Genomic DNA, 23,787 nt, shown 5'->3' with positions numbered 1-23,787 from the left:
CCTAATATTTATTTTACCTTTCTTCTACCTGGATGGAAAACTAGAGCTAATCTTGATTAGCCTACTTGCCTCAGGTTGCATGTCTCCTGGGCAAGGCTGTCTTCTGGGTCAGCTGAGCACTCTAGGCTCAGCTGCTATTTCTGAACATAAAGTCAAATGCAAACACGGACCACATTTATTCAAGAAACATTCTATACTTCTGATACATAGAAAGGATGTGGATATAATTTATGATTATTACAATAAGTTTCCCCCAAAACTCATCAAAATATATTAAAGAGACATTAAACTTAAAATACTATAGACAAGGTGCATGGCACCCCTAAAATCATTATGTTGAAATCTTACTCCCATATGATTAGTATTAGGAGGTGGAGACTTTAGGAGGTAATTAAATGATAAGCGTGTAGTGCTCATGAATGGGATTAGTATCTTATAAAAGAGATCCACAAAGCTCTCTTGCCCATTTTCCCCTGTGAGTACAGAGAGAAGATGGCCAAATACAAATCAGGAAGTAGATTCATACCAGACACCAATCTGTCAGCACCTTGCCCTTGGATGTCCCAGCTTCTAGAACTATGGGAAATAAATTTCTGTTGTCTATAACGCACTCAATCTATGTTATCGTAGCCTGAACAGACTAAGATGCATAGCAACACAGAAAAATTATCATGTTTTCAGATGCATTTACATATAATATTAATTATGGCTAATGATCATAATTATCAGAATGCATTAGACTATGCTGCTTATACAAATCCATACACTGATGTTTATTTAAGTGTCCTCTTATGAATCCAAAAGGATATTAATATTTTAGATATTAATATATAGATAATTAGAATAATCAAAACAGTTATTCTTTTACCAAATACAAGGCACTAGTACTGTTACTATCATAATACTAACTCTCTTTGGTTTATTTTTATTTATTTATTTTTTTTCTGAATTTGACCTTCTTCTCTCTTTGGTTTAAATAAACAATCATTTGCTTAGAACCACAGAACTTTAGAATTAGCCTCTATCTTGAAATATTTTATATCAATTCCCTCATTTAAGGAACAGAAACTTAGATCAGAGAAGAAACTGACATTGTCTCACATTGCATGCCTAAAATTAGAACCCAAGGGTTCTGCTTCTGATCTTTTAATAACACTACTCCCACTATCTTATTCCCTCTCCTATCTCAGTGGAGAACACAACCATCCAGACCATGGGCACAATCAACACACTTTCTGGTGACATAACATCCTGTACATGATTTCATATTTATCTGTATCTATATAAATATAGCCTTATATGATTTGTATACCTTATTTATTAGCCACAAATAAATAAAACTGTGAGTCAGGATTATGTCAGTAAAATGTAGAAACAGAGAGTAAAGTTTTTTTTGAAAAACAATGTTAAAAAATTTTACTTTAAACAGTAAAAAAAAAAAGTTAATATGACAATATTGAAACAAAATGAATATTCTTCCTAACTGGAAGGGAATAAAATTCCATACTCTTTAGTATTAAAGGAAAGAGTAAATGTTGCTCCTTCCACTAAAAACCTCTTGGTCCATGTCTTTCAAATTATAGTTGTGTCCTGTTAGGGGATTTAAAAATTAACTTAGATTAGAAGCTTTTCAAATGAAATAGAATAGAATAAAAGAGAATATCAGAGCATACCACTCTTAGAAACAGTATTATTTCAGGAAACTACTTTTTTTTTTTAAATATATATGTGTTCTTGTAAACTGGATCACAACGTAAAATACACTGCTTATTCTAGGTTGTGGTCTAAGATGTTTGAAAATTACTGCTCTACCTACTACTAAATACTGTTTAAAACTGAAATGTCAGCATTGTTATTGGTAACTGGAAATGTTTTTCTCCACCACATCAAAACTATTATAACTAATTTAATAGAGTTCTTCAGAATTAAAAGAATCTGAAACAGTAGCAGAGCAAAACTTGTAGAAAACAATTTAATCAGAAACTTTGATTTAAAAATTTACAAAAAGGCATTCCAGGGATATTACTTGCCAAAAGTTTGTTTTTTTCCTCCAGCACAATTTCAGTTTGAGGGCTTGTTTTACAGACAAGAGACTGAAAACTCAAGACCACTAACAGTTAAGGAAAAAAGAAATTAAATACTCTAAATTTAATTCATGCCTTTACCTATAATTCTTTGAATTATTTCTATCACTGAATATTTTCCAATAATTTTACTACTGTATTAAACAACAAACTTATTTTCTTTTGTGACATGAATTTCAACAAGGAAGTTCAACTTGAAAACACTGGTGCCCTGAATATCTTTGCCATCTTTACAAAGCAAAGTGCTCTCCAGGGCAACTTCCTTTGGGTTCGTGGCTTCAGCCAATATGCAATGAGTGAAAGACATAGTGTTATTTCACTATTGTATTTCTTAAAGAACTACATCAAAAACAAGTCAGTCTCAAGATATAAAACAGTATGTGTGTGTGTGCATACGTGTGTGTGTGTGTACACATATACATCAGAGAGGCTTAGATTTGTTAGATTCCAAAGAGGTAGGAAATTAAGTTTGATAAATTCTGAACACCTTACTGTTTTTCATAAAGTCAGAACACTACTACAGATATCACAATTCAGAAAAAGATAAGCTTTACCTATGAAATGCTCTTGACTTCTTCCTTTTGTTTCCCTTCTGTTGTCTTTCAGAAAGGGACAAAGGTGTCAATTTTGTTTATCACCAGTGTTTGAATATGGAAGAAATTTGGTTGTACTTTAAGAAACAAAAGAGTGCTATCTCCTGTGAAATTTCAGAATATATCATATAAAATATTTTATACCAGGCAAATTCCAAGTGACTAGAAACTGAATTTTAGTCCTGCTTCTATCAGTGTCTAGCATGTCCCTCAGTTTAAGTGCTCTCATCTGTAAAATAAGGGATTTCAGCAAACTAATCTCTCAGATCCTTTCCATCTCTAAGATTCTAAGGAACTATACAAATATAACATGTTATAAAACTTGGTTTCAAAAAATTAAAGAGAAATTAAATTCATGCACAAAAATCCTAGCAATAGCTTTCGATCAAAACCTAGATGGTTTTGGCCTTTACTTCTGGATTTATTAGTATGGCACACATTGCCTTCCTCATTTTGACTTACTATATTTCCTGGCTGTAACCAGATGTCATACTTAACTGATAGTTCTTTTATTAAATCATTCAGTTTGTTTACTGAGTGCCTACTATATGGCAGACACTGTGCTAAGTACCTCACTTTCACTGTTTCTAAAATCAGGATATTAATCATATCTAAATATTAATACTTTACAATTGTTAGGAAAGTTAAATAAAATACTTTGAATAAAGCACTTAGTTCCTGACATGCTTTGTAATTAGGTAACAACTGGGAAAAGACTTCATTTCACATCTTTAGAATGTCGAATCATGTGGTCCAATTTCTTCTTTTAAGGATCAAGAAAAGTTAAAAGAGGTAAACTAACCTCCCCACAGCACACATTTACTTGAGAGCAAGAGAGTTCCATAATTCTCTATCCATTCTTTCTATCATATATGTTGCTTTTGGACACAAGTAATTTCACTGTCTGTTTTTTTTTTCATTCTTTCCCTCAGATTACAAAACACTGCTTAAAAAAAAATCAAGCAAATATATGCCCATAGCAGTGGCCTGCCTGTCAACAGCAATCCAGTAAGGGATTAGCTAGGACACACTGCTATGTACAGATGAGGAAACTAGGTTTTCGAGTAGTTACTAACTGCTCAAGGTCACACAATAAATAGTAAAGTCAGGATTTGAACCTAAGTCTGTCCAAATCTAAACGTCATGCTTTTTATGACATCATGTTGCCCTTAAACATGGTCTCTACTTAGCTTTCTAAATAATTTTAATGCTGCCACTAGTGGTTAATGTGGGCTATAGCTGGAACTGAATGTCAGGGATCCAACCTTCACCAACATTTTCCTCAACGATTTAGCTGAAGTTAAAGAATATGTCATTAATTTTGGTAGTATAAAAATGGAGGAAGAATACTAAATCTTAAGAAATATGGACTAAAACTTCAAAAACCAATAGGATGTTTTAAAGAAATGAAGGAAACAGATGATGAAGATGCCTATGTGCTGAAGTAATACAAGCATTTGTGTCCAAAAAAACTAGGGGCATTAAAATTTGTGAAACGTGCCTTAATACCAATTCATAACAACAAAATAATGAAACAAAAAAGTTAGTATTTTGAACACAAACTTACATTGGCTAATGAAATGACATCATTACAAAATACCTTAAAACAATCTTACTTAAACTGCTGAACCAAGAGAGGAAATAATTTGCTCAAACCATTATCATGCTGAATTAAATTCACCCATTCCAGTCCATTTTAGTTCACTGATGACTAATGTCAATGTTCATTCTTCCCATCTCCTGTTTGACCACTTCTAATTTACCTTGAATGGATGAATATAACTCAGATGACCGTTATATCTACTACTGTGGGCAAGAATCCCTTAGAAGAAATGGAGTAGCCATCACATTCAACATAAGAGTCTGAAATGCAGTACTTAGGTGCAATCTCAAAAATGACAGAATGATCTCTGTTGTATCCAAGGCAAACTATTCAGTATCATAGTAATCCAAGTCTATGCCAATCCAGTAATGCTGAAGAAGCTAAAGTTGAATGGTTCTATGAAGACTTACAAGACCATCCAGAAATAACACCAAAAAAAGATGTCCTTTTCATTACAAGGGACTGAAATGCAAAACTAGGAAGTCAAGAGACATACCTGGAGTAACATGCAAGTTTGGCCTCAGAGAACAAAATGAAGCAGGGCAAAGGCTAACAGAGTTTTCCCAAGAGAACACACTAGTCATAGCAAACACCCTCTTCCATCAACACAAGAGACAAATCTACACATGGACATCACCAGGTGGTCAATACCGAAAGCAGATTGATTATATTCTTTGCAGCCAAAGCTGGAGAAGCTCTATATAGTAAGCAAAACCAAGACTGGGAGCTGACTGTGACTCAGAACATGAACTCCTTATTGCCAAATTCATACTTAAATTGAAGAAAGTAGGGAAAAGCACTAGACCATTCAGTTATGACCTAAATCAAATCCCTAACGATGATACAGTGGAAGGGACAAATAGATTCAAGGGATTAGATCGGATAGACAGAGTGCTTGATGAACTATGGACGGAGGTTTGTGACATTGTACAGGAGGCAGGGAGCAAGACCATCCACAAGAAAAAGAAATGCAAAATGGCAAAATGGTTGTCTGAGGAGGACTTACAAATAGCTGTGAAAAGAAGAGAAGCTAAAGGCAAAGGAGAAAAGGAAATATAGAACCATTTGAATGCAGAGTTCGAAGGAATAGCAAGGAGAGATAAGAAAGCCTTCCTCAGTGATCAGTGCAAAGAAATAGAGGAACAACAGAATGGGAAAGACTAGAGATCTCTTCAAGAAAATCAGAGATACCAAGGGAACATTCATGCAAAGATGGGCTCAATAAAGGACAGAAATGGTATGGACCTAACAGAAGCAAAAGAGATTAAAATGAGGTGGCAAGAATACACAGAAGAACTATATAGAAAAGATCTTCATGACCCAGCTAACCATGATGATGTTATCACTCACCTAGAGCCAGACATCCTGGAATGCAGTCAAGTGGGCCTTAGGAAGCACCACTACGAACAAAGCTAGTGGAGGTGATGGAATTCCAGTTGAGCTATTTCAAATCCTAAAAGACGATGCTGTGAAAGTGCTGCACTCAATATGCCAGTAAATTTGGAAAACTCAGCAGCGGTTACAGGACTGGAAAAGGTCAGTTTTCATTCCAATCCCAAAGGGCAATGCCAAAGAATGTTCAAACTACTGCACAATTGCACTCATCTCACACGGTAGTGAAGCAATGCTCAAAATTCTCCAAGCCAGACTTCAACCGTGTGTGAACCATTAACTTCCAGATGTTCAAGGTGGATTTAGAAAAGGCAGAGGAACCAGAGATCAAATTGACAACATCTGCTGGATTATAGAAAAAGCAAGAGAATTCCAGAAAAATATCTACTTCTGCTTTATTGAAAACATCAAAGCCTTTGAATGTGTAGATTACAACAAACTGTGGAAAATGCTTCAAGAGATGGGAATACCAGACTACCTTACCTGCCTCCTGAGAAATCTGTATGCAGGTCAAGAAGCAACAGTTAGAACTGGACATGGAAAAACAGACTGATTCCAAATTGGGAAAGGAGTACATGAAGGCTGTATATTGTCACCCTGCTTATTTAAAGTCTATGGAGAGTACATCATGCAGAATTCCTGGGCTGGATGAAGCACAAGCTGGAATCAAGATTGCCGGGAGAAATATCAACAACTTCAGATATGCAGATGATACCACCCTTACGGCAGAAAGTAAAGAGTAACTAAAAAGCCTCTTGATGAAAGTGAAAGAGGAAAGTAAAAAAGCTGGTTTAAATCTCAACATTCAAGAAACTAAGATCATGGCATCCGGTCCCATCACTTCATGGCAAACGGATGGAGAAGCAACGGAAACAGTGACAGACTTTATTTTCTAGGGCTCCAAAATCACTGCAGATGGTGAAAATGACTGCAGCCATGGAATTAAAAGACGCTTGCTCCTTGGAAGAAAAGCTATGACCAACCTAGACAGCATACTAAAAAGCAGAGACATCATTTTTCCAGCAAAGCTCCATTTAGTCAAAGCTATGTATTTTCCAGTAATCATGTATGGATGTGAGAGTTGGACTATAAAGAAAGCTGAGTGCCAAAGAATTGATGCTTTTGAACTGTGGTGCTGGAGAAGACTCTTAAGAGTCCCCTGGACTGCGAGGAGATCAGACCATCAATCCTCAAGGAAATCAGTCCTGAATATTCATTGGAAGGACTTATGTTGAAGCCGAAACTCCAATACTTTGGCCACATGATGCAAAGAACTGACTCACTGGAAAAGACCCTGATGCTGGGAAAGATTGAAGGCAGGAGGAGAAGGAGATGACAGAGGATGAGATGGTTGGATGGCATCACCGACTCGATGGACATGAGATTGAGCAAGCTCCAGGAATTGGTGGTGGACAGGGAAGCCTGGTGTGCTGCAGTCCATGGGGTCGCAAAGAGTCGGACAAGACTGAGCAACTGAACTGAACTGAAAATCATGCTAATTGCAGAAATTTGTTTGGTGTTTTTTTTTTTTTTTTGGTCGCCATATTTTTTTCAAAAGTTGACAATGCAATTGCATCCTGAAGTCAGTTTCATGGATTATGATGCCTGTTAGTGCATTTTCCAGGGACATGTCGATAAGTCTATTGTCAGTGAACACAGATAACAGCCTTCTTAGATGAGGCCCAACGTAGAGGAAAAAGCATTTTAGATGATGACAGAAAAATGTTTTCCTGTTACTTATAACTTAAATATCACATTCACTTATAATTTCAGATCAAACAAACTTAAGCCATAAGCTCATGCTTATTTCTATTCTTTCACTCTCACTCTTTACATTCTACTCATATTCTACTTTCCCATAGTTCTGATTCTTTTTCTTATTTATGTTTGACCATTGTTTTATATTATATGTTAGAATTTATTTTATTTTTTAGAATTTACTTTAAATCTTTGTGGGATAAGGTGAAGTAGAATGAATTAATGAGCAGATTAGTTTAATATTTTACTAGGCCTTCAAAAATTTTTTGAGAAAACTTTTAGTTTGAAAACACAAAACATGTTTTCAAAGTTCAGTAGTGTCTTATGAAAAAGAGAACATAGATCTCTGTTGCTATAAAGGACAGAAATAAGATCTGTGTATAGAAATTACTAGAAGGTGAATTTCAACTCACTGTGATGGAAATTTCTCAGTCGTTAAAGAAGTCTTAAAAAGAGGAGGATGTCTCACAAAACATCAAGTTTTCTACCACTGTTACCATATTTGAACAGAAGTTGGACAACTACTGGCAGGGATAATCCTTTAGTGAGTAGGAGGCTGGACCAGAAGGAATCTAAAGCCTTGTGTATCTTTGAGACTGTAATAAAATACATATTATAGCAAGAAAAACAATATACAGGTTCTTATAGCAACACATTATTATTGATGACAGCAGTATTGGTAACTGTAATAATAACACTAACGGCCATAATAACATAGTATACGACTTTACAGTTGCTTTTATCTGGGGCATCATCAAAAGACATCGTATATAAGTATTATTTCTCATCCCGATTTTACAGATAAGAAAATTAGGATGTTTCAAAGTGAAATAACAAAGGTAATGAAATTGCTTAAGCTGACAATCAGTCAGCAAAATTAAGGAGGTTACTGGTTAAACAACTCAATGTGGTTAACTAGCTAATGTTGACTCTATTATAGCAGAGGCTTAGAAAGATTGGAATATAAGGCCAGTAAAGTTTTGCCTAAGGAAGAGCTGGCTAAGATGCTACGGATACTGAATTTGATCTTCTGATGTTTAACAAAAGGTCATGCTGCAGAGCTTTAAGTTTAGTGAACATTCAGTTCCTGAATTACCTATTTTATAAGAGACTAGAGAACCCGTCTGTGGGGTTGCACAGAGTCGGACACGACTGAAGTGACTTTAGCAGCAGCAGCAGCAGAGAACCCTTAGGAACTTTTCTCTTTCCCCTCTCCTCCAAAGCTGCCTTATTCTTTCAGACCAGATACTGTAAATGACAAGGCACACTGCCACAAGCACTTCTGAGCTTACAGTTTTATAGCTTTGTACACAGAGGAAAAAAAGGATCTTTCCTGTAAGCTCTATTAATAATTTGAAAACTCCTGAGAAAGAATACTGATTAGCTCAAATCACCCATACACTAATCACCACAGCCAGAAAATGATGAAATGCTCAACATGGAGTTATGCCCATCCTGGGGTTAAGTGGTATGGATCGATTATTACTGATAAAAGTGGGAAAGGACAAAGCAATATATGTCCACAATACATATTTTCTTAATTGAAAAAAATTAAAATGCATATTAACCAGGTACTTCTAAATACAGTTTTGAAACAGCTTTTTAAAGACATGCACATATTAAAAAATTAGGTCTTCTAAACTTCTTAGTTTGATCAAGCAATTTTATATCATTTTTGGTCCTATTCGTCCTTGTTTCTTTTTTCCTTCCTGATTGATTCTCTTTACTTCACAAACATTAGTTAAATTGGCCATATTATGATTCTAATTTTGGTTCTGATTGCGAGAAGCTACTTAGGAAGGAAGGGTATTTGTGGTGTACATCTGAATACTGACCTCAGACCAGCAGACTTCCAGAAGACACTCTGAGTGATGACAACTTCCTTCCAGGTATCTTCACTCTGTTCTCTCAGTAACTGCATATTTTAATTTTACAGAAAAAAAGAAGAAAAAGCCTTATTGTTAAGTTTTCATTCTGTGACATATTGCAAATCCAGATTCAGGTGTCAAATAACTCTTTATTGATGCCCTACTCTGTGCCACTGTATTAGCCTTTACAGAAAGAATAATGATGGAGAGAGGCTTTTCATGGGATCTGCTTTCTAGATAGTGAGAAAGACAATAAACAAATAAACTAAATAATCACAGGTCGTGAAAAGTGGTATGAGATGAATAAACAGAACACTGTGATAGAGATAGACAGGAAGTTCTAAGTCAAAGATGACTTCTAGGAAGACAAAGTTAAAACTAGAGTATAGAGGATGAAAAGGAGTCAGCCACCTGGAGACTCAAGGCAAGGCACTGTAGGTCAGGGTTTCTCAACTTTGGCACTAATGACATTTTGAAACATATAATTCTTTGTTGTGGGTGACTGTTTTGCCTGTTGTGGGGTGTTTAGCAGCAGAATTGGCCTCACCCCAATTGGACACCAGTAGCAGCACTCCCTTCCTACCCTGTGACAATCAGCAATGTATTGGCCTTTGCCAAATGTCCCTTGAGAGACAATATCACCCCCCATTAAGAACCAGGGTTCTAGGCATAGGGAATAAAGAGTGCAAAATCCTTGATAGCATGAGATGCTGTTAGGGAGGGAAGAACAGCTTCTTCAGGTATCTATTTGGATTTTATTTTATGTAGATAGTTAAGTCTTTGAACAATTTTAAGTAGGGGGGGTAACATGTCAACATTTAAAATAGGCTACTTTGGCTGCTGTGTGGGAAATATATATTTAAAACCATGAGGATAAAACCTGGTCTTAGGGCCAGGCATTATGGAACACCATCATCTAGAAAGTCTAAGAGAAAAGCAGGTTGAAAAGGAACAACCAAATAGGTTGGAGGAAAGCCATGTAAGAGGATGGTGTTACAAAAATTGGGATGTGAGTCAAAGAGGAAGTGGTTGATTATGACTAGATTTTTTGGTTGGCCTCATCATCACTGAAGGTTTCTCTGGAATTGCACTGGTTTCGCTCATCTTCTTGCCTTACTACAATTTCCCATACAAATCTGTATATAATTCCAAACTAAACATCCTGTTCAAGAACTTAAAAGGCTTCCTATTATAGCCCTGCATTGGCTTTGTTAATTCCTGTTTCTAAAACTTTGCTCTTGAATAGTCATATCTCCTCCGCAGTGCCTTCAAATATGCCTACCCATGAACCTTCCAAGTTGAAGCTCATATCTGATCTCCCATACAATACAAGCTTTCCCCAACAATTCTGGTCCACACAGATGTCTCTATTCTCTAAAAAATTAACAGAACTAGTTTTTAAGCCCATCCATTGAACACATTTGTTACCTATCTATGCCAGGCACTGTGGTATGCTCTGGAAATACACAGTGGAAAAAATATAGTCCCTGTTCTCTAGAAGTTTACTAAGACGATAACACTTGTCAACATTTCTTTCATGCAATTAGGAAAAAAGTAATTAGTCTCACATCCAATCATGAGACAGCCATTTAGCTACAACTTCTCTATACTGATATAGATAAAGTTTCACTTTATCCTACCTAGCTCATTCATGGTTTGCCATGTCTTTAGCTGTTGTTTACCTCCTGGAACTACCGGATGACTGATTCTCAGGATAGAATACTGCTACTTCCACCACTTATTAGTGAGTAGGGTGAATAGAACCACAAAATGGTACATCTCCCGAAGTCTGCTTTACAATCATTCCAGAATAATAAGGAGGCATGTAAGTGTGGTGGTGCTGATGATGTAAACTTTGGCTTGGCCTCATTCAAACAACATAAGATGGTCTTTGGCATTCCAAATCTTTCCTTTCATGATCTCAAGTCAGTGAGAAGTGCAGAGATTTTTCCTCATTAATTTAGGTCTGCCCAGTAAAATAACTATTGAATTAAACATATACACACTGAGAACAAACAGTAATTCTCAGAGGCAGTACATTTAAAACTTATATTGTGACATTTCTAACCACAAAGTTTTTTGGGAGCAACTCCTGTCCTAAAATACAGCGCACTGTCAATTTTCCTTTTTTTCATCTGTTTGCTTCAGACTTCCCATTTGACTCTAACTTGTGACCTCGCATACCATGTAAAACTCAGTACTTAAATATGCCAAGTAGCAGCAGAAAGTTTGAAGTTACATGATTAAAAAGCTGTACAGTCATGGTTTTGTCAAATTCTTGAGCATGGTAAACTGAAGGGCATTCTTCTATAATCTTGAAAGGAGGCAGGGAGATAGTATGAGTCTTTATTATCCATAGTTCAAATTATTTTTCATGAGTGCTCTGTCAGTTACATTTGCAAAGAAATAACTATAGTACAACATAATTGTTATAAATAAATCCAAAAAAGGTGAAGGAAGGGCAAATCTGTCTCAGGAAGTTATGAAAGTTTCCATGGATGAAATAAGTATTCAACTGAGACCTAAAAGATCTTGAGAGAACCTAGCAGAAACACAGATGAGCAAGGAAGTCTATATAGCTAGTGTGGAGTAAATGGGCAAGAGTAATAGATGAGACTAAGTCTGGGGCCAGGTCCTGAAGGAGATGGGGAGCTCCTGAAAAAATCTTGGTAATATTGTAATCATATTTTCATGTTAGAAAAATTATTAACAGACATGTATGTTGGACTGGAGTGGGAAATAACTAGAGCCTACTGCTGTGGTCCAAGGGAGATGAGTTAGGAGAGATGATGATTAGTCGATAGATTAAGACAGTGAGAATGGAAATTAAAAAGGGTGCAGGGGTTGCGAGATCCTGAAGTAGATGAATTAATCAAATTTGATATCAGTACAGAGAAAATGAAGGAAATGTAATATAGGGGTACACATGGATTCTTGATTTGGGCAACTGGGTGCTATTATCTAAAACAGGGAATGAAAGCAGTGTAGGTTCTAGATGGGTGGGAAGAGATATGGCACTAGGAGTAGGGAACAGAAAATATGTCCAATTGGGAGACATTTGGGACATAAGTTTTTATCTGTTTGCTTCAGACTTCCCGTCAAGTCAATTTGGGACGTAAGTACCTATGACTGCCTGCAATGCAGGAGCTGTAAGAGACGAGAGACGAGGGTTCGATTCCTGGGTCAGGAAGATCCCCAGGAGAAGGGAATGACAATCCACTCCAGTATTCCTGCCTGGAGAATCCCATGGACAGAAGGGCAGATAGAGGTGCTACAGTTCATACGGTTGCAAACAGTCAGACACTACTGAAGTGACTCAGTACATGACAACCAAAAATGCTGTTGCTTAAAAGGGTCTAAGCTGAAGATATCCATTTGGGAGTCCTTGGTGCCCAGGATACCTAGTAGCTAAGTCCATCGTGGGGAAAAGACTGTTCAAGGAGACAGAAGAAGTAACAACACAAGAAAATGGAGAGTTTGGGAACACAGAGGGCACAGTTAAGAATAAAAATATTTAAAGTGCCTCAGAGAGGTAGTCGCAAAACCAGGAGAGAGTAGCACTAGGGAAAGCAAGGGGAGAATTAATGGTGCTATTTTTAAAATGTAGTTGTTTTTCTCATTCTCCAAGTTTTAAATTTCCTGAAGGCAAGAACCGTATCTTAAATTTCACTGTATTTTCTTCAGTGCCCAATTCAGTGAAGGGAACAATAAATGCTCAACAAATTCTCCTTGATTCAGTCACAGGTACTACTTGCCTATACCAATCTAAAATGTTTCCTCCTGTTTCTTCAAACATTTAGAGTTACCTACCTGTTTAAGAGTTTAGTTAAATCAATTTTTAGAATCTGTATGTTGAACCTGCAACAGCTTTGAAATGAGTTCCAAAACCTTACTACTTACTGAGAGGGATCTTTTATAAAGATGACAGTAGTAGTAGTCCTTTTACTACTATTCCTAAGAAACAAGTTATTACAAAACGACGTTTCGCCCATTTCCCAAACTTTAGCTTGCAACTTAAAACCTGTTGAAAGCACAGTAAGGAGGCAGCCACATTTTTTAAATGGTTAATTTTTCTCACAATTAACCATTAACCGGGTCAACATGTTTATTAAGCCTATCATTTTATTAAATAGTCACGAAACAACCAGTTGGGGAATATACATTCAAGCCAATGGGAATCATTTAACTGCAAACAGACTGTAAGGATTCACAGAAAGCTAAAGAGAACTGCGAATTCGTCTAGGGTTTCGAGGCCAACCGATACAGGTCATTTTCTCTGAGGTAACCACAACTAACTTAAAGCCCAGTCTTTGGTGGATTCGTGTTTCTGAGCTTAGAAAATGAATAAATAAATGACCAAGAGTATCAGAATAACCACTTACACCTGAAGAACTATTCCTTTCTTCCCTCGACACCACAAAAACCAACCTGCTGCCTCCTTTCTCGAACATCAGTTAACCCCAGCGCTCCGCTCCCGCCTTAAGAAAAATGGTCAAGTCCCTGCTCTCGCGGGATCTCGCGGCTCAGAGTAAGTCAGCTGGATCGCCAGCCCCATCGAACCCGCGCGGGAACACAGATCCGCAGGTCCGGGAAGCCGGGAAATCGCATGTGGGGGCGGAGCCAGCTCCTGGAGCCTGGAGGCGGGGTCAGCTTAGAGGAGGCGGGGCGGGGGTGAGGCGGGGATTTGGGCGGGGCTCCCAGGACCTGTTGATCGCAGGTGTCACTGGCCTGACTGGCCTTGGGGTGTTGAGGCGTGTGCGCATGCTCCCTGCGCTGGGTCGGGCTCTGGGCGGCGGAGACCAGTCGCCTCTGCTCCAGTTCCCGGTGAGCCTCGGTTTCGGTGGCAGCGGTTGGTGTGTCAGCCGGGTGTCAGCTTGACGCGGAGCTGGGCCAGCGGGAGATTGCCCTGCGGAGGTAGAAGGCCGGTATTTCTCTACCTGGACCGCGCGCCTCTCTCGCTAAAGGGTAAGTCTCCGAAACTAGTCCCTGGCTGGAGAGCCAAAGACCTGCGACCTCCGCGGGCCTGACTGGAAGACCCTCATTCCAGTCCCAGACTCGGTGTCTCCCCTCGCTGCCCCACGACCTCCTCCCCCACCCGCTTCGGGGCAGACTCCGGAGGTCACGCAGCCCTCCCGCCGCCCTCCCGCCGCCTCCGGGATCTGGCGGAGATGCCTTCGGCCAGGCTGGAGGCGAACGCGGAGGGAGGAGGTCCTGTACTTACTGGGCTGTGGTTGTTCGTTGCTGCTGTGTTTGAAGGTTGGCCAGAGGCGGAACCTGGGATCCTGCTGGGTCGCTTAGTGCTTTGGAATTATGAATATTATGCTTACCTGGCGCCTTCCCCTCTCTTTCCAAGCCACTGACTGCCTCTCGAGCAGCAGCTTTTTAAAGGGGTTTTGTTGCTCTGTTTGGAGAAGAGATGATTCATGAGACTCTTCGGACTGTTGATTTCTGAGTGGTAGTAGTAATAATTTAGTGATTTAGTAGTAGTAATTTACGAAGTTAATGTTTAGCTTCTAAATGGCGAGTTAGGGGACATTTCTGGTCTGGTGTGTGCCCAGTCGTGTCGACTCTTTGCGACCCCGTGGACTGTAGTCCACCAGGCTCCTCTGTCCATGAGATTTTCCAGGCAAGAATACTGGAGTGGGTTACCATTTCTTTCACCAACGGGACGTTTACCAACTTTTAAATATCTTTGGAGAACAGGAAGTACTTGCACAGGTGTAGCAGAGAGGGTTTCTAAAGCCTGCAGTCTGAGCGTGCTCTGAGGTTTTGTTATTCCCCTCCAAGGTTTTCTCCATCAGTGCGAAGCCTCATTAATGCTTGCAAATGTACTGCAAGGCGTTGTTAGATAAGAGTTTGCCAAATGTTTCCTTATCTGGAAGAAAATATGTATTTTTTTCCAGTGAGTTTTCAAGGCTATTTCTGAGGGATGTTTAAATTTAGGAGGTTCTTTGTGATTAGGGTCTGATTCACTTTTAGTAATGTTCTTTAAAGAAAAGCGTTCGTAATTCTCAGCATTTAAAAGACGGAAAAATTCCTAACAAAATTCAGATTGAAATGAACTTTTGGCTAAGTTAATATTAAATACTTCTTGTTAGTGTAATGTTCTATTCTTTTTGGTTCCATGATGATGATCGAGGCAAAGAGAAATAAAAACAAAAGAAACATTGCAAAATAATGTATGATTTATCTGCCGTTGTCATAATTTCAAATAGACAAGCACACTGTAGGAAGGAGTTAGTTATGCTCTGAAAAAAAAGGTTTTTGTTTTTATTTTAAATTTTATTAGTTTTTAAAATGAACTCACTGTACAGTTTGTTTAGGTTCACAATTACTAGTGATAAAACATGAAAGTGATTTATTCTACTCAACTCACTAGTTATGTGTGTTTTTTCCTACAGTGTGAAAAATAAGCAACCAAGAACAGATCTTTCATTTTCCCTATTAACTAAAACAATGTTTTTATAAATGTAGGTAGATTTGTATAGTTCTTGTAACTTGACATTAATAGTCATTTATTAATATTTTCTTTAGAAGATACAAAAAGTGGTTTTTTTCAAAGACAGCTATTTTAATGGTGTACGGGCACCATTTTTCACCTAGTTTATTCTTTTCCTTAAAAAATCAAAAAGCTTATGATTTTAGTAAAGGCTGTGATTCAAGATCTTTTCCATTCTTTAGTGTCAAATGTTTATTTTAAACTATACAGTACCAGGATATTTTGGGAATAATGATTTAGAAGTTTTTTTTAGCCAGACAAAGATTTCAAAAATGAAAATTCTGTTTTAAGGTAATGTACACATTCAGTAGTCAAATCACAAGTTATTTTCCTGCTGGAACTGTTATTTTGCATTATAGTATATGCACACAGTAGGAACAAGAAATGTTCTACTAGAGATAAAAACTTTCAAAAGTTATTTAAACTTTAAATAATTATATAATATCCTAATCTTGGCAAGTTATTTTTTTAAATACTAGGAATACTACATGTATAGAATATTTAGGCAAAAGTATTTCTTCTTTGCTTTTCCAAGTTAATCCATATCCTCTATCAGCAGTTCTTTTATTAACTGAGGACTCATGATTAAAACTGTGGTCTATGATTAGAACTGAATTTTAATGTAACTGGTTTTCGTGGGAATCTTACACATTTTTTTCATCCTTTTTTAGTTGTAATCCCATGAATTATATTTTATGTTTTTACAAACATTATCCTAAGGGGTCCATAGGCTGCCATCAAAGGTGTTCCGTGACATACCCCAACGTGCTACAAGCCATTGCATATGGTTGAAGAACTTTTATTTTACTTGAGTTACTTCAGAAAAGTTGCTAGTTATTGTTTATGGCTGCATGGTTGTCATGTTATTTATGAATTAAAATTGTCATTAAGGAAGTTTTGAATTTTTCTGAGTTGTACATAGATTGAATTCTTCTAAATTAAATCTCTGTTACATTATTTCAGAATTGCTTTCACTTTATTTCTGATGCATTGCCTTCCAACATTGTAACTCATTTCTCTTTCTCTAGCTCAGTTAGTAAATGAATGTTTAAAATAATACTGTGGTGAATCCACTTGTGAAGCATTCCCAAACTTTTTTTTGTAATTAGAAGTTTTCATATTTTAAGTTTTCTTAAAGTAGGATAGCTCTATAAAAGTGCTTATTTTCTAAGAATGACTTATTAATAGATTTTTAAATTTGGAAGTTAATAATTCATTGTACAGTTTATCCGGTGCCACTAATCTGGATTAAGTCTTTAGTCAAGATTGATACGTCAGTTTAAAGAAATGGAGGAATAACAAAATGGGGTGTAAACTATCAATACAGCTTTTACTTTTTCTTCAAATGTGTTTTTTATATTTTACAAATCATTTTATATCAAAGATTGTGTTTTTGCTGTTATTATAATTAGCTTGCATTTTTACTGAGTGCCTGCCATGTTTTGGGCATTTATTAGTTTAGACATGGTTTGTGATTCTTACAATAATTCTATGAACTTTTTAATATAGATTATAATTATAGATAATGGAATTCATTTGCTTTTAATGATTGAGTAGTTGAGTAATATGCTGTGTTCGTGGAAGTTTTTCAGAGGTAGAATAATTGGAAATCATGAGGTCAGTATCAGAACATGAATTCCATCCTTGGCAAGAACCCATCAGGGCATTCTTTGTTAACCAGGTACTTTGTGCTTTATCTTCTTCTAAACTTCTCACCCTGCACAGTAAAATCTTGGCCCTCCCTGTTTTTAGATGCAGTCTGTTTGAACCCTAGAAGATGTTTCCTCTTAAAAGGTACTGCTGTATAGGCCTGAAATAATCTTACCTCCTTGTCTGTATACTACTGACACTAACCTAGCTGCTAAGTGGTGGGAAATTGTCCTATACCTTTAATGCCTAGGTCTCCTTGTTGATTTCATAGGGTTTGTTAATAGAGGTTTCATTTTATTTCCTGAGCTTCATTCAGTAAGTATTTAATGACTGCCTACCATGTACTTTGTATTGTTCTAGTTGCTTGGAATTGAGTTTATATTCTTAGAGGATTGGGAGGAGAAACAATGATAAACAGTGGTAAAAACAATAAGTCAATTGTATGCTATCTCAGTTGGTGAAGAAAGCCAAGGGGAAGAGAGAAAGTAGAGCAGGACAGGGGGAGTTGGGAATATGGAGTGGGTTGCAACTTTGAGTATAAGCCTCATATAGAAGGTGATTTTTGAGCACAGCAATCATGAAGTGAGCCAGGGAGAAGTCACGTGGGTATCAAGAGGAAGTGTATTCCAGGCAGAGGAATAGAGTGTCAAGGCTTTAGAGCAGGAGTTTGCGTGTTTTGTTCAGGAGTAACGAGGAGGCCCATAAAGTTGAAAACGGAGAACGTAAAGGGAAAGTAGTTAGAAAGAAGATGGGCCGGTGTTACATAATAAGAAATGTATATTTGGTCTCTGCCTGTTTCCTGGCACACAGCTCCAAAAATTCTTGGAATCTACAAGGTGATAAATGTGTGTTGAGATGGCTATGGTTGAGATAAACGTGTGTCGGTGACTGGGTGCTAGCCGCACGGTGAGAACTGATTGCCACGAAACCAACCATGTGATTAGGGGACTGACATTTTCAGCCCTCCACCTCCTCTCCTCACCATACACATATACACACACTTCCAGAGAGGGGAGAGGTGGAGGTTGAGCTCCTCACCAGTGGCCAAATATTTAATCAAGCATGCCTACACAATGAAGCCTCCATTAAAAAATCCTAACTGAAGTGGTTTGGAGACCTTTTGGGTTGGTGAACATGTAGAGGTGTTGGGAGGACGGTGCTCTTGAGAGGGTGTGGAAGCTCCCTGCCCCGTCCCACATTCTTTGCCCTGTGCAGCTCTTCCATCAGACTGTTCGTGAGTTGTATCCTTTTATAATGAACTTGAAATCCACTCAAGTAAGCTGTTTTCCAGAGCCATGCCAGCAAATTAATTAAATCCTTGGCAGAGGTTGGAGGGAACCCCTAACTTACTGGTGGTTGATCAGAAATACAAATGATTACTTGGGACTGGTGGTTGGTGTCTGAAATGGGAAGTCAGTCTAGTGGGACTGAGCCGTTGGCTTGTGGAATCTGACACTAACTCCAGTAGTGTCAAATCGAGTTAAATTGTAGTGTCTTTTGAGAATTAGAGAATTGCTTATTGTGTAAAAACCCTCACATCTGGGCTCAGAAGTGGTGTGAGTTTAGAAAAAAGTGTTTTTACTTTTAGCAGGTGGTATGAGCTTTGCAGGCCATTGTAAAGACTTTTGGTTTTTAATCTGAATGTAATAAGGAGCCATTAAAAATTTTTGATCAGAGGGATGGCTTTATCATTTAATTTTAGAAGTTTTATGTCTAATCTTGGAAATAGACTGTAACAGCTAATCGTAGAAGCAAGGAGACAATTAGGACGTTATCTGGCAATCCTGGAAAAATCTGATGATGGTGAAGTCCAGAATAGTAGAAGTGGAGGTGGTAAGAATTGGGCACATTCTGTCTGAGATATTCAAGAAAGAGGCGTCAAAGATGATACCAAGATTATTTCTTCTGAGTGACTAAAATGATGAAGTTACCATCAACTAAGATGGGAAAGAAGATAGAGGTAAAGCAGGAGTTCAGTTTGGGACTTTGTCAAGGCAAAGGAATGTTAGGTGATACCTGCCTTGGCATACTTTTCTTGTGAAGATCATGTCTTAAAGCAGATTGCCATAAGCCATTGTCTTTCATGTTCATACTCTGTATTCTGGATACACATGCACTCTTGTTTTTCTCTAATTAGTTACCACTGGAAACGAGTGATTAGTAATAGCCAGAATAAAGAAAGCACAGTTCTTTATTGGACATAAAGAAGTTAAGCAAAAAGATACAAAACATTGAAAGTTATTTAAAATTTGCTTTTTGGGGTAGTGATAGTATAGTTTGTCTTTATTACTTTAATTTTATTTTGTGTTTAATAAATTTTCTAGTATCGTCTTCTCCAGTTCCTCCATTTGTAGAGTGACAGTGGTTTTCTATATCAAAAGACATCTCTTCTTCTATTATCTTTCTTACTATAATCCTTCAACTTTATAAAAAGGAGCCCTATAATGAATGAGTTTTTTTCTTCTTTCTTTGCTTTAACTTGCTATCTACCTACATATGGGAAGATCCCTTGGAGGAGGGGATGGCAACCCACTCCAGTCAGTATTCTTGCCTGGAGAATCTGCATGGATGGAGAAGTCTGGTGGTCTGCAGTCCATAGGGTTGCAGAGTTGGACATGACTGAAGTGACTTAGCATGCACACTTAGCTATGTATAGGTATATGTATCTATATACTTATAGATAGCTTGCTATCTAACTATCTAAAATAAAGTTTTAAATAGTTTTACTAGTAAGGTGGACGGTTGTAACATATCACTGAAGAGTCTTCAGTGTGTCCCTTAGTTAGCTATATTGCTTATTAGTGAAAAGATGTTAAAATGAAATTTCACTTTAGAGTTTGATGGCTAGGCCAGGGTACTATTAAGAATGTATTTCAGTAGCTTTATTAACAGTGATTCTCTCCTTCTATGAGGTTGTGTGTCTAATTTTCTGTTTGCAATATTTATGTATATTTTAGATATCTATGTATAAAAAGATACTATTTTATAATCAAGAAAAAAAATATACTTAAAAGAACAAAGGAGTCTCTAAGGCTTTATCAGCTATTATGTTAGTTTCCTAGGGCTGCTATCACAAAGAACCACAAACCAGACAGCTTAAAGCAATAGAATTGTTCTCTCACGGTTCTGGAGGCTAGAAGTCCAAAATCAAGGTGTTAGGAGGATTGGTTCCTTTCTAGGGCTCTGTACAGAATCCTTCCTTGCCACTTTCTAGCTTCTGTTGGTAGCTGTCGATTCTTGGTGTTCTTTTCCTTGTAGCTGTATCATTCTAAGGTCTGCTTGTCATCTTCACATGATATTCCATCTGTCTCTTCTTCTAATGACTTCTGCTAGTCTTTTTGATTAGACCCCATCCTAATGATCTTATCATAATCTAATCTCATCTGTAAAACCCCTATTTCCAAATGAGATCATCTTCACAGGTACTAGAGGCTAGGACTTCAAAATACTGGGGGGGGGGGGGGCGCGGGGGGGCGGGGAGAGCACAGTTCAACCATAACAGCTGTGAAGTGAAATTGCCGAGTCATCTCCAACTATAGCCTGCCAGGCTCCTCTGTCCATGGGATTTTCCAGGCAAGAGTACTAGAGTGGGTTGCCATTGCCTTCTCCAGAGGATCTTCCCAACCCAGGGATCGAACCTGGGTCTCCCGCATTGTAGGAAGATGCTTTACCGTCTGAGCCACAAGGGAAGCCCTGTAACAGCTATAATGAGTCCAATTTCAGTGACGATTTACTGAGACTAATCTTGTAGCCTAATCAAATCATTGGTGGTTAGAATTTACAATTGCATTAAAAAGAATACAAACTTAGAAAAAGATCTAACTGTGGAGCTAAAAGACCTGTTGCTGTTTAGTCACTAAGTCATGTCTGACTCTTTGCGACCCCATGGACTGTAGCATGCCAGGCCTCGCTGTCCATCACTAACTCCCAGAGTTTACTCAAACTCATGTCCACTGAGTCAGTGGTGCCATCCAACCATCTCATCCTCTGTTGTCCCCTTCTTCTCCTGCCTTCAATCTTTCCCAGCATTAGGGTCTTTTCAGATGAGTCGGCTCTTCCCATTAGGTGGCCAAAGTATTGGAGTTTCCACTTCAACAACAGTCCTTCCAATGAATGTTCAGGACTGATCTCCTTTAGGATGGACTGGTTGGATCTCCTTGCAGTCCAGGGGAATCTCAAGAGTCTTCTCCAACACCACATCTCAAAAACATCAATTCTTTGGCGCTCAGCTTTCTTTATAGTCCAACTCTCACATCCATACATGACTACTGGAAAAACCATAGCCTTGACTAGATGGACCTTTGTTGGCAAATTAATGTCTCTGCTTTTTAATATGCTGTCTAGGTTGGTTATAACTTTGCCTCGAAGGAGCATGAATCTTTTACTTTCATGGCTGCAGTCACCATCTACAGTGATTTTGAAGCCCAAAAAAATAAAGTCTGCCACTGTTTCCACAGTTTCTCCATCTATTTGCCATGAAGTGATTGGACCAGATGCCACGATCTTAGTTTTCTGAATGTTGAGCTTTAAGCCAACTTTTTCAATCTCCTCTATCACTTTCATCAAGAGGCTCTTTAGTTCTTCTTCACTTTCTGCCATAAGGGTGGTGTTATCTGCATATCTGAGGTTATTGATATTTCTCCCGGCAATCTTGATTCCAGCTTGTGCTTCATCTACCTTTTCTCATGATGTATTCTCTATATAAGTTAAATAAGCTGTATATTGTAAAACAATATACAGCCTTGACGTACTCCTTTCCTGATTTGGAACCAGTCTGTTGTTCCATGTCCAGTTCTAACTGTTGCTTCCTGACCTGCATACAGATTTCTCAACAGGCAGGTCAGGTGGTCTTGTATTCCCATCTCTTAAAGAATCTTCCACAGTTTGCTGTGATCCGCACAGTCAAAGGCTTTGGCATAGTCAATAAAGCAGAAGTAGATGTTTTTCTGGAACTCTCTTGCTTTTTCAATGATCCATCTAATGTTGGCAATTTGATCTCTGGTTTCTCTGCCTTTTCTAAAACCAGCTTGAACATCTGGAAGTTCACGGTTCACGTATTGCTGAAGCCTGGCTTGGAGAATTTTGAGTATTACTTTGCTAGTGTGTGAGATGAGTGCAGTTGTGCAGTAGTTTGAGCATTCTTCGGCATTGCCTTTCTTTGGGATTGGAATGAAAACTGACCTTTTCCAGTCCTGTGATCACTGCTGAGTTTTCCAAATTTGCTGGCATATTGAAGGCAGCACTTTCACATCATCATCTTTCAGGATTTGAAATAGCTCAGCTGGAATTCCATCACCTCTACGAGCTTTGTTCGTAGTGATGCTTCCTAAGGCCCACTTGACTTCACATTCCAAGATGTCTGGCTCTAGGTGAGTGATCACACCATCGTGATTATCTGGGTCATGAAGATCTTTTTTGTACAGTTCTGTGTATTGTTGCCACCTCATTTTAATCTCTTCTGCTTCTGTTAGGTCCATACCATTCCTGTCCTTTATTGTGCCCATCTTTGCATGAAATGTTCCCTTGGTATCTAATTTTCTTGAAGAGATCTCTAGTCTTTCTAATTCTGTTGTTTTCCTCTATTTCTTTGCACTGATCACTGAGGAAGGCTTTCTTATCTCCCCTTGCTGTTCTTTGGAATGCTGCATTCAAATGAGTATATCTTTCCATTTCTCCTTTGCTTTTTGCTTCCCTTCTTTTCACAGCTGTTTCTAAGGCCTCCTCAGACAGCCATTTTGCTCTTTTGCATTTCTTTTTCTTGGGGATGGTCTTGATCCCTGTCTTCTGCACAGTGTCACAAACCTCCGTTTATAGTTCATCAGGCACTCTGTCTATCAGATCTAGTCCTTTAAATCTATTTCTCATTTCCACTATATAATCGTTAGGGATTTGATTTAGGGCATACCTGAAAGGTCTAGTGGTTTTCCCTACTTTTTCAATTTAAGTCTGCATTTGGCAATAAGGAGTTCATGATCTCAGCCACAGTCACTTTCCTGCCTTGTTTTTGCTGACTGTATAGAACTTTTCCATCTTCGGCTGCAACGAATATAATCAGTGTGATTTTGGTGTTGACCATCTGGTGGTGTCCATGTGTAGATTTGTCTCTTTGTTGTTGGAAGAGGGTGTTTGCTATGACCAATGCATTCTCTTGGCAGAACTCTATTAACCTTTGTCCTGCTTCATTCTGTATTCCAGGCCAAATTTGCCTATTACTCCAGGTGTTTTCTTGACTTCCTGCTTTTGCATTCCAGTTCCCTATCATGAAAAGGACATCTTTTTTGGGTGTTAATTCTAGAAGGTCTTGTAGGTCTTCATAGAACTATTCAACTTCAGCTTCTTC

At 38.0% G+C, this 23,787-nt stretch overlaps 1 protein-coding gene across 1 annotated transcript in view; it reads left to right on the top strand.

Annotated features, from left to right (window-relative positions):
• The first annotated feature begins 14,127 nt into the window (after positions 1 to 14,127).
• Positions 14,128 to 23,787, top strand: part of USP53 (ubiquitin specific peptidase 53) — a 54,714-nt gene continuing 45,054 nt past the window's right edge. The window contains exon 1 of the mRNA XM_043871545.1: positions 14,128 to 14,263. The gene's annotated coding sequence lies outside the window, so the exon portion shown is untranslated. The remainder of the gene's footprint in view (positions 14,264 to 23,787) is intronic.

The sequence above is a fragment of the Cervus elaphus genome, chromosome 17 (assembly GCF_910594005.1).
Source record: "Cervus elaphus chromosome 17, mCerEla1.1, whole genome shotgun sequence".
Taxonomy (NCBI): Eukaryota; Metazoa; Chordata; class Mammalia; order Artiodactyla; family Cervidae; genus Cervus; species Cervus elaphus.
Note: the sequence above shows the minus strand (reverse complement) of the source record. Positions and strands in the feature narration are given on the sequence as shown.